This window comes from Melanaphis sacchari, unplaced genomic scaffold, assembly GCF_002803265.2.
Source record: "Melanaphis sacchari strain LSU unplaced genomic scaffold, SCAv2.0 Contig0_pilon_pilon, whole genome shotgun sequence".
NCBI lineage: Eukaryota > Metazoa > Arthropoda > Insecta > Hemiptera > Aphididae > Melanaphis > Melanaphis sacchari.
In genome coordinates, this window is record NW_020270366.1 from 16374224 (window position 1) to 16386567 (window position 12344).

Below are 12344 nucleotides of genomic sequence, written 5' to 3' on the forward strand. Positions count from 1 at the left end.
AGTTATTAAATTGTAAACTATTTCTTGTTTATTGCTACCTTTTTTCCTTAGGAATTCAATAAAAATTGAAAAAAATGTATAAAAACAATAAAACTTTTTCTAACTCTTTATATTGACAGAAAAACTTTAATCAATATTTTTATTAAGTGTTATGTGTTTCTTTAGTGTATCACAATGAATATTTCCATATTTTGACTATGTGCTAATTAATGATTTATAAAATAATTTAAGCGTGTATTTTATGAAATATTGAGTGAACAGAATAAAGTTTAATATAATGGTTATAGCTGGTATACCAGCTAGGATATTTATCTTGAAAAATCTAATTACGTTTGAATGTATTGTAGTTAGTTGAAATTAAAAGTGCCTAGGTACAGCAATTATTTAAAAGCAATAGAATAAATATTTGTATTATATTTACTTGTTAATAAACGTTAAGATTTTTATTAATTTTTTTCTAAACTTAATACATCTGCAAGAAATATTATCTCTAGAGATATATTTACTAAGAATGATGATGTTGGAATTTTTCCCTATATATTTTTTTATGTTTATTTATCACTCATTCATTCATAGTTTTTAATATTATCATATTTAAATATTTAATAGAATTTCAAATGCTTCGGATTTTCTAAATATAACATAAAATAGATAGTTGGTAAAAAAAAAAATTAAATTTTCTCTTTTGTATCCATATAATAATTACATTAAAAAAATATTTTAATCAACGTTAAAAATTTAATTTATAATCGTCTTTAAAATATGTGTAAAAAGTTTCAACATGACGGTAATTATATAAGCTACAGTTCTATGTTATTGTATAAAAGTGTTAAGTACTAACATTAATTTATTATAATAAATTATTAAAATTAATGTCAAAAAACATTATTTATTTGAAAAATAATTAAAATATAGTTCTTATTTCTTCATTAATCTACATTTATGTACATGCAAATTGACTAGTAAATTTTACTATTAAATAAGCTTGAATAGTAAATGGGCTATTTTATAGCGATAATGAAGCTTATGTGTTCATTCATATTATCTATTTTTTCGGAAGGTGACAAAATTGACAAAATCCCACAAAATTCTATCCTGAAGGATATTAAGCTAAGTCTCTCAGCTCTATTGTTCCATTTAGTGAATCTCTGGATTACGATCTATAACCACCGCTTAAGTAACTCACAAACTTCCTCGTTCAAATACAATTATCATACATCTCTCACACATATTTAACGAAAAGTTCAGATTATCGTACTTACTAGTACAATAGAAATTATCAATAACACTGAGATCTATTTTTTAAGCTAAATTAGTCTTATGAGCTATGAGTTTTGATCACCCTTGAATTCTAAATAATTGTGTAAATCAATAAACTATTTTTAATCCTCTCAAAAATTTATTTTTTGAAACTAATAATCTATAACGTACTTATTGATTTATTTACCAATGAAAAAAATTTTAGTTTTAATTATTTGCTTATTTTTGATTTTTTTTTTTTTAATTCTTGTTATTTTTTTAAATTTCTATTATTTATTATTTTTTGCTTTAGTACAACGTAGGTGGTACCCACCAATTAACACTAAATTATTTTTGTATTCTCATACAAATATACTTAACACAGGCTCTATTTATTTTGGAGTTTGAATGATTTTACCATTTCAGTGATTGCTTTTTTGTGTTTAAAGTAAAATTTTTAAATGTTAATTTTATAATTTTAGGTGTTGAAATGAAAAATCCTACAACTGATAAGTAATCATCAATCAATATACCATGCAGAAATCCAATTTGGTTTTTTCAAGTGTAATGTTTTTATCATGTGTATAAATACTGTGGATACATGTCAATTTATCGTAAGAAATTGACCGCGCGACAATTGACTGCAAACAATTGATCGCAATTCAATTAATCGCAATTACAATTTACCGCACAACAATTGATCAAAAAATAACATTTTCAGTAATAACTTTTAATTTGAATAAATTTGGCACAACTCTGGTTACATGGCGTATGGTTAAAAATATATTTTTTCATCTTAGATTAAAAATGTTTAAAAAAATGTTGTTAAGTAAATAAAAATGAAACAAATTAAACTTACAATTTAAAATTATAATACGCATTATTTATATATATATAAATAGATAAAATTCAACATTTTTTTAAACATTTTTAATCTAAGATGAAAAAATATATTTTTAACCATACGTCATGTAACCAGAGTTGTGCCAAATTGATTCAAATGAAATATGTATTCAAATTAAAAATCAATACTGAAAATGTTATTTTTCAATCAATTGTTGTGCGGTAAATTGTAATTGCAATAAATTGGCTTGCGATCAATTGTCGCGCGGTCAACTGATTACGATAAATTGACGGTACACCAAATACTGTGTATATACAGCTGCAGTTTAATAGTATTTATGGATCTTGAGTAAATGTTAAGGGTACTCTAAAATCTACGATTTATTTAAAAATATTAATTGTTTTCTTTATTGTTGGTATTTGGTTACTTAAAATAGGTACTTATAATTATAATGACACTAAAAATGCAATACCACAGTGTATTATATAGGTACACTGTTTTACTTATCATCGATATCGGGGACCACTAATTAATATTCTTAAATAGTTTAATTAGAAATTATGATAATTTTGTAGTTTGTCAAAAATGTATACAATTTTAATCCAAACAAATTACAATTAAAGTAAAATAAAATTTAAAAAATAAAAAGTTATTATAATTTACCATCAAAAATTATGGTAAAAAAAAAATCCCATCTTCAGGGCAAATAAAATTCATCCACTTCCATTTGATGACCTCTGATCTATATTATATTTACGTTATATACGACATATATGATATATGTACGATTTATTTTATTAGTTTAAATATTATACATTTGTCATATTCTAACTATTGACTAACTACTTGTCAAACTTAGTTGTGCGGGTGACAGGTTTCTGTAGTTGTAATAATTTAAGTAGTCTTGGATCCAATTTTAAGTTTTTCTATAGTTTATGCACTTTTTAATCAAATTGAACTACAATTTATTTTTAATTATTAAAAATTTCAGCTATAATAATATGCGTTTGTAATTAAACAGTTTTTATCACTAATTTAAAAAAAAAAAAAAAGAAAGAATTCACTTAGTATAATAAAATTCCGTTCAACTCAAATTCTCTACACCTGACAAGTATTTTTTATTTGATTTCAATCAACGATAAGTAATTTAAATAGACTGCATTATGTAAATTATTTACAAATAATTAGTTTAAAATCAAACTCCTATAGTGTTTTTCAGACTATCGTTTTAAATTTATATTCTCCAGAGGTATTACAAAAATATAATTGTCAAAGAAATGTAACTATAAAAGATAAACATTATTGAGTTTTAAACAATACGCAAAATACAAGCGAAACTACTATAAATAACTGTTTTGTTTCTAAACATAATATTATTTATGATTTAGAGAAATTATACTCGTTGGTAACTACATTGACCACGATTTGCAAATTGTCAGAGATGAAAAAAATCATGGATATTTTATTGTACTTATTAGATAAATAATTATAATTAGTTTCAGTATAAATGTCTTAATACTAAATAAAGAATAAAGACGTTTTAATTTTCTATATAAACAGTTTTATTTTATTAAAGATTTGTCCTGCGGGTTATATATTTGAAAATATTTTCATTAACTATTTGCAATAAATTAATATTGTAATAAATATAAATTTAAAAAAATGAGACAAAGCAATAAGAGCTCTTCATACATAAGGCATAATTTATGTATTGTTTTTTAGTTCTACCTCTGATTCTATATTATTCAGTTGGGTACTTATTAAATGTTGGATACTGACCAGAGATTTCAGCCAAGTGGGCAATAATAAATGTTCAGCCTTTTTAAACGAAAAACAATAAAATGTATGCCTTTTGTACGACACGTTTTTGCACTATATGATTAGCCAAAACTAAATATTAGCTATTTTTTAAAATTTAACTTTGAAAATTTAGAACATATCATTATTATGCAATGTTATCATGATTATTTTAATTTCATTAATATTTATTGTTTAAATAATCAATTTTTAAAAGTAATATTAATAAATAAATGTTTTTGTAAGTCCATACTTTATGTTATTAAAGTTGTGAGTTTATAACATATAAGTATAAAATACATCTAAACATTTATATATATATACAATATATATAATACATAATATTATGCTAGTATCAATATTAATTATTATACTTTGACGGTGAGGTCAAATTACCATTAGTTATATTATCTATAGTAATACTACTGTGTTTAATGTACGTACTGCAGTTATTCAAAAACGGCTGATTATTTAAAGAAAATATAACTTATTGTGTACCAATTTACACTTCATATTCTGTTTGAATAGTTGATACCTTCATATTGATTATGACTATATTTTTAATCCATAACTTTATTTAAAAATGATGAGGTATTGATAAATACATTACCGGGTAAAAATTAATTTGACATATTTATGAAACGAACAAAAATAAAATTCAACATGAAATAAATTTAAACATTAAAAATAAATGTATCAACCATAGGATAGTTGATATATTTTATTTTTATAAATATTTTTAACGTTAAAATATACTTTATCATATTATTAATATATTTACAAAATATGCATAATATTGTTTTATAGTTAAGTGTTCCATAAAATGAAAGCTTCTGCGTAAAATAATAAATGACGCAGCAGTGTGTTTTAAATGAATGGTCACATAAGTTTAAAACATAATGTTTTTTTTTTTTTACTATAAATTATGAATATTAATTATAACTTAGGTTTTATCATTTAAAAAAAAAATTAAAAATACAAATCATGGTTAATACATTTTTATAACCCTACATAATGCCTACTCAAATTATTATCTATTGTCAAATAAATAATAAAATAATATACTATTAACACTTAACTAATATTTATTATTATTTTTTTTACCAGTAAACTCATGATGCTTTGTTCAAATGTTAATAAATAAACATAAATTTAGATTTTAATTATGTTCAATGTATATTATACATTTATAATATAATACATAGGTACCTTATTAGATATTGCTAAAAGTCACTATCTATAAAATTGTCAATTGGCAATTCAATAATAAATAATTATTTACATTTTATTTTTGCTGTATAAACTATATAGTGTTAAACATCAATAATGGGTGAATAAATACATGGAGCAATCTTTCTGCCTTAAAATATAATTAAAAAAATCATAAGACAATAACTGTCTTTCACTTGTAGAATTGAACAGCGATCAGTTATGTTATTTATTACAATTTTAAACGATTAATAAATAATAATATAATAATACCATGAAATGTATACATTTTATATTGATTAATTTATAGTTTTCATTTCACTCAAATATTTCATCAATTTCTCTTACTTAGTGATGTTTAAACATTTAAACAACAGTCCTGATTGCTCAGTCGTTCATTATTCTTGTATATACGTACTTAATTTAATTTTTATACAATTTTTAAGTTGAATAGACAGATAAAAATAAAATTATTAAATACTGTGTACATTCAAAAGTCTACGTTTAACTTTTAATTTATCATTAACCTAGTCTGAAATTCGAACGTCAATATTCGAATTCCCAATATATGGTATTTTATTTTCTGTACAATTATAATTTACCAATTAAATTATTAAAAACCACTTGTAACATATAATTGGAACGTTACTAAATTATACCATGAAGTAAGAAAATACTTTTATTATTTTATTTCTGTGTGTGTTTATACTTTTTTTTACTTTAAAATCGTTATGTCTAGTAAAAAATGTGTTAAATATTACTATTAGTAATAATGCGAATAGGCATTACTTTTTTTTTTTTAGGGGAGGGCAAAATTTTATATTTAAATACCATTTAGCGGAAAGAAAAATGTTCGTACACTATTTATTGTAATAATATATCTTTATGATAATATTTTTAAGTATATAATATATAATCATAGTGTAAAATATTTTTCTAGAATTCCGTAAGCCGTAGCATAATATATTAATATTAAGTATATTTTTTGCATTCAAATTGCTGTTTGGAAAGGGAGTGTTACGTCATTGAATCTATTACCATAATTATTTACATACTCAGGCTTATAAAAAAGAGTTTTTGTTGTAATGTCTTGTTCTAATATTAAGTCAATTAGAAGTTATGCACAACAACTTTAATGTCTAACGGCCAAATAGTTGATGTGAACTTTGTTTCTATAAATAAATCAAAATCGTATAACTGTTGAAAAATTAAAAATACTGCAATAATTTAACTAGTATAATTTAAGACAACTATTATGACTAATATGACTTATGTATTTTATAATTTTCAAATACATTGATTACAATAAATTGTTTAAATTCATTGCTATTAATTAATAACGTAATTTCTACCTTTCAATCATCATTAAAATACATTTAATGAAAATATTATTTTTAAAATAAATATATGAAAATAAAACTTAAAAATAATATTGAATACATATTAAATAACTATAAATATTTCTTGTAATAAGTTTAGAAATAATCATAATTATTATTATTCATATAAAAATCTGATATACATTAAAAAAGTAAAAAATTAAATATCATCTATTTTCAAAACTTAATTATTTGTGACTTAAAGTTTAGTCTTATAACTAAGTATTCTCTTACAAAAGACTGTGCAAAGACTTTGATATAAACTTCTCGTTAAAAAACATCATTTTCGTGTGACCACTTAGTTTGAATCTCTTGTATTCCTCATGTAAGAAAAACAAGCGACAAAGGAAGACAGTCAAGTTTTAACTCAGTTAAAATAAATTATATTTTAAAACATGAATTTGTTTTTATTTTCTTCTTTTGTTAAAAATAATAATTATCTATCTGGAAAGAAGAATGTAACGTACAGAACAATTTAAAGATATCGTATTTTTGTAAAAAACAACCTTTTATAAATTATTAACGTTAAGATTAACATAATCAGAAATTTTATCTGTGTACAATGCGCATACATATAATTTAAACAAATATGATTATTTTAAATTTATAAATAAACAAATATATTTGATTTTTTCATATGAAGTACATTAAAGCTTAGAAACTTCCAGAGTTAAAATGTTAAATAACCCTATAACAGTGTATAATAAGAATAAAAACAGGATATTACTTACTTAAATACATAGGTAGATATGTATTTCGGGTATTAATAATTAAGTTTTGTTGTTGAAATCGAAAAATCAATCAAAAAAATGTGATTTAAATCGTAAACGTTAATAGTGTTATTGAGATGATGGTGGTAACTGAAGGGAAAAGTTGAGTCCTAAAAAATAACCTAACCTTAGCCTATTTGTAATATATAGATAAAAAAAAGTTTTCGTTTAGTTATGTTTACGTGAATATATTTATGATTTTATTTTCTCATACCAAAAAAGAAGTAATATTTGAATACATTATACATTTATAACTATATTATAGTTAATAATTATGCAACATTTTTACTGCTTAAAAATTATTATCAAAACTTCTTTCAATACATAATGATAAGTCTCTAACTAAAAACTATGTACTAACAAAAAGAATTATATTTTTCTCTTTATATATTAAAATTTATTTTTAAATTATTAGCATTTAATTTGAAGTTGTTTATATTATGTGAAACGTATAAAATGAATTTTAAATTAGTGGCTGAAAATAATTATACTATAAATATTAGTACTTAAATACGAATATTATTTTTAAAAACTACGATCGTCCAAAAATCACTCTAGTTCATACTAAACATTAAAAAAAATTCTGCATTTTAATTTATGTTAAAATAAATTCGTATTTAAAGCGTATACAATTAATATAATAATATAATATATGCAGTTTATATTAATTTATTATCTGAGGGAAAATATGAAATTTTATCGATAAAATATTGTTTTTATGTTATATTAAAAAAAGTGAATGTTTCGATTGAATCTTATGAAAAATATTTGCGTTTAAATTAACGTAATATTCTAAAGATGACTAATCAAACAGAGTGTTAAGAAATATTTTATTAATTATCACAGGTGCTTGCGATAGAAAAGATATAACACAATCGCCACACGAACCATATTTTAGATCGTAAAAATATTGTTCAGAATTTGACAGCCGCCCGTAGTAACTGCTTAATTTTTTCTATACATATATAGTATAGCATACAAGAACCTTAGGTATATTATTTTAAGTAAAAAATATTATTCAGTCTAACGTTTATGTATAGTAAGAATATGAATAATGATAATTTATTTAATTTAATAAAACGAGCAGAAGTCAAAAAAGTATATAAGTAGATAAGATACTTAGAAATTATTACAATATTTGAAAATATAAAGAAAAAATTCAAATTTTCAGTAAGTTTATAGCTTTTTCTTAGAATGAGAGAGTTTTTAAATTAATTAGTTCTGTTTAGTGGTGTGGAAAAGATTATAATTGATAAAATATGAAAAAGGGGGGGGGGAACTTTTAGTTCTGTCGTACGGATTCGTTATCGGAATAATAATATAATATTGTAATAATATATCGTGGTAACTTACCATTATAGAAATCTTCGATGAAAATGTACAATATCACCACACTTGATTGCTGCGGACACCAATCAGGGTTACGTGATATTATTATTATTAGGTTATATTCACGTAGCCCTATTTAGCCAAACGGACCGGGCAATGTTGCAATATATTCGACAACTCACGACTGACGCCTAAGAGGGCCGACCGACATTTAAACGGTTTTCGTCTCTCTCCACGCGCGTGTTGGTATTACCCGCTGCGCCGCCGTTACGCACCAGAATTCGAATACTTGCGCAAAAATTGCCGCCGCCGCCACCGTCAATGCAACTTGTGCAAAGGTCCGCTGCCCGACCGTTGTAGCGCGCACTGACTACATATCCAAACGATAAATTCACCTCGTGTAGCCAGTAACTTACATAATATTTTGTTTCAATTTTATTCTATACACACATACACACACATAGTATATACGGAGGTAACAGCTGCCGTGGACGATTGCCCGTCTCACCTATTACCCCCGTAGCCAATTTCATACGAAAAGTAGTAAATTGACACGTGACGTAGAATATTATTATGAATATTTCCAAGGGATATACCTACGTTTAATGAAACCACATTCCATGTTGAACCGTAGTATTGATGCCCGACTACTCTATCGAGTACCTGTACAGCATGTATGTGCTACAATAGCCGATAGAGTTGTCTTAAACAGTCTCTTTGAACTGCTTATGTATTTAAACGTTTCAATAAAAGTTTAATTACCTTGCCGTCTAGTTAAATAATTATACTTACCGGCTTAGACGGTATTAGCCTTACTATACAGGCGGCGCAAATATTTTTAAGAGATTTACTCTTCCTCTTGATACCAGTAAAATAAATCAAAAGAAATAATTATTTTGATGTAACATTTTTTTTTTTAATATCTACGATTTATCAATTAACCATAATACCGATCATAGATTATCTAGAAGCTAAATAGCTGACTATTAATTTTATACTTTGTGGATAGTGGTAACCTTAATAACCACTGTAGCTATTAATATAGATTCAATTTAGACGCAGGGTATACAACCGCACTTACTGCACTCTTACCCTGGCCACGGAAAAGTCTAATATGTTTTCCGAACAAGTGAGAGTATTTTTAAAATGTAACACTTCTTTTAACAGTGTTATAAGTTACATGATTTATGAGAGTGGTAATTTAAACGTCCACTATTTCATAAATCAACGATTTAATGTGTGTTATTAATAATAATATACTGTTATATAATATATCTTATCGACAATCTCGTATCTGTTGCAGGTCTATTTTAAAATCAAAAAGATGCACCGATCGTCATTCGTCGTAACTATATTGCCGTGTTATGTATTTTTTCGAGGATTACAAACATTTAGGTTTTAATGTTACCAGCGCAAGTACGGTTACCATTACAGATAATAATAATAATAATAATAATACGTCTGTTAAAGTTAATTACTTATAAAAGTCATGTTATTTTCCAACATACCATGTAGTAGGTAGGTATGTATACAGTATAGACACCATGTTCCAACTTTTACCGTACGGACGTACAGTTTAGCATGGGTTATAATGGTTCGGTTTTCCAGAGATTTTTATGTGTTTCATACATCATTATATAATGGTCATAAATCGAAATGGTGGCGCAAATTATACGGGGATCATCTAGGGGCTATTTAATCTTCCGAAACTTTGTTCGTTTCACCATATTTACACCTGCACGTCGTGTATAATATTCTTTCAAGTTTTAAATTCACTATAAGTTGTGAAAAAGGCTCTATAATATAAGTTTTCATGTTCTGCTATAACGACTTGATAGATTACTTATTTTTCAACTAATGTCAGTTTTATTTCTGGTGTATTTGTTTTTAATAACAATCGAAATTAGTAATAACCGATCATATGCGTGTAAATATTTAAATTTAAAATGTTGGTCAAGTTTCTTTTTTCGATGCATGTAAAAAATAGTTTCGATAGCTCAATGTTGTCATATTTCAAAAAAATAAATAAACGTCAAATGCCATTCAAATTCTCAGTTAAAGTTTATAAACTTTTAACTTGTAAAATTTCGAGGAGGTGAATAAAAATGTAAATTTAACGTTTTTTATGACACTGATGGTAACTTATTTTTTTCTGAATTTCAAAAATCTAAACTGACAAATAAACCACCATAATTTTCTTATTGTATGTGTGTGTGTGTGTGTGTGAAAATCAAGATCTTTCTTTTCTCATTTTTACTATGGTGATATTTTTGTTTTTACATTAATTTATAAATCATAATATTAATTATTATTCATTAAAAAAGTACTATATTGTAAGTTGAGACGTCGAGAGTCCAGTGAGTGTAAACCTGAAGTACATTTCCTTCAGTAGCGCCATCGAAGCGTGAAGCTTTCGGTGTACCAAATAGGTTTATTTTACATTAAAATATTTACGCTTATTGATTTGAGTACAAAGATACGGGTTTTAAACATTTTAATTCTTTTAAAGTTTTAACTTTCAATATTTTGAATTTTATTATGCAATTTATTTTAACATACTTTTTCTATGATCACCGTTACATAATTATTTTTTTTTTTATAAATATATAAAATTATTTATTTATTTGTGTACACTTAATATAATTAAACCAGAGAAAAATATATGAAAATGAAAATGAAGTGTGAGATACCTTATTCTGATTACTTAGTATAATTATTTTTACTACACATATTAATCGAAAATTATTTATTGTTACATACAATATCTTTAGTTAATGGTGGATGTGACATGATTATAGATAAATCGTATAATATTTCAATAAACATTAATGAATATAATTACAGCTGCATTAAATAAATTCGTTTAAACTTACTTAAGTGGTTGCTTGAAAATCAAATGACAATTCATATAGCCATAAAAATCTAAACAGTTTCAGACCTACCTACAAACTATTTCTATCGCCTTGCGAATTTTTCGAACCCATTGATTCTTGCTCCGACTATGACAATATCCTAAGGTATTATTTTCAGAGAAGACTAAAGAGAAAATGGTATAGAAGTATCCGATCAGCATTAATTCATTTTGGTTGTCAGGACTATTAATTTGTAAATATAATATTACCGTACAGATCAAGCACTTTTAAGAAACAAAAATGTATATTGTTTAATACAGAAGAATGACTACGTTGTTGTAACGTAGACATTGAAAATAACCCTAGCAGTAATTTAATTTAATTAAAAAATCTGTTACCTAATCATCTTTCACGGTGACATTTTACGACATAACAAAACGTATTATACTCAGAATATTTATTATTACTAAATACCTATAACAATTTATATTTTATAATTATTTACATTTTAATAATTAAAATAAAACTATTCGACAAAGTTAATATCAATGTATGTATATTAATAGATAAACAAAACAGTACCATAATCGACAGTAATTTGGTACAAAATAAATGGGTTTTAGTGATTGTTTAAACGTCAATATTTTAATTGTTTGGTGTTGTATAAAATGGAAAACTAAACAATGATTTTTTGCGTATCTATTGCCTATTTCTAAAATATGAAATACAAAAAATGAAGAGTCTATTGATAAATAAGTGTATAAAAAACTTATAATATCTGTACTTATACCTTCATAAGCTCCGGTACCTAACAAAGTACTGATAATGTTAATAATTTACAACTTTTCTAATTATTAAATACATTTCTAGGTAAGAATTCAAGATGTTTGAATTTATTTGGTTATTTTTATTTTATCTTCGCTCG

General features: G+C 24.4%; 1 protein-coding gene across 2 annotated transcripts in view; it reads right to left on the bottom strand.

The window, feature by feature from the left end:
- LOC112594706 (RYamide receptor) overlaps positions 1-8764 on the bottom strand; it is a 105036-nt gene extending 96272 nt beyond the window's left edge. For both annotated transcript variants that reach the window (XM_025339661.1, XM_025339669.1), the window contains exon 1: positions 8592-8764. The gene's annotated coding sequence lies outside the window, so the exon portion shown is untranslated. The remainder of the gene's footprint in view (positions 1-8591) is intronic.
- Positions 8765-12344: the final 3580 nt, after the last annotated feature.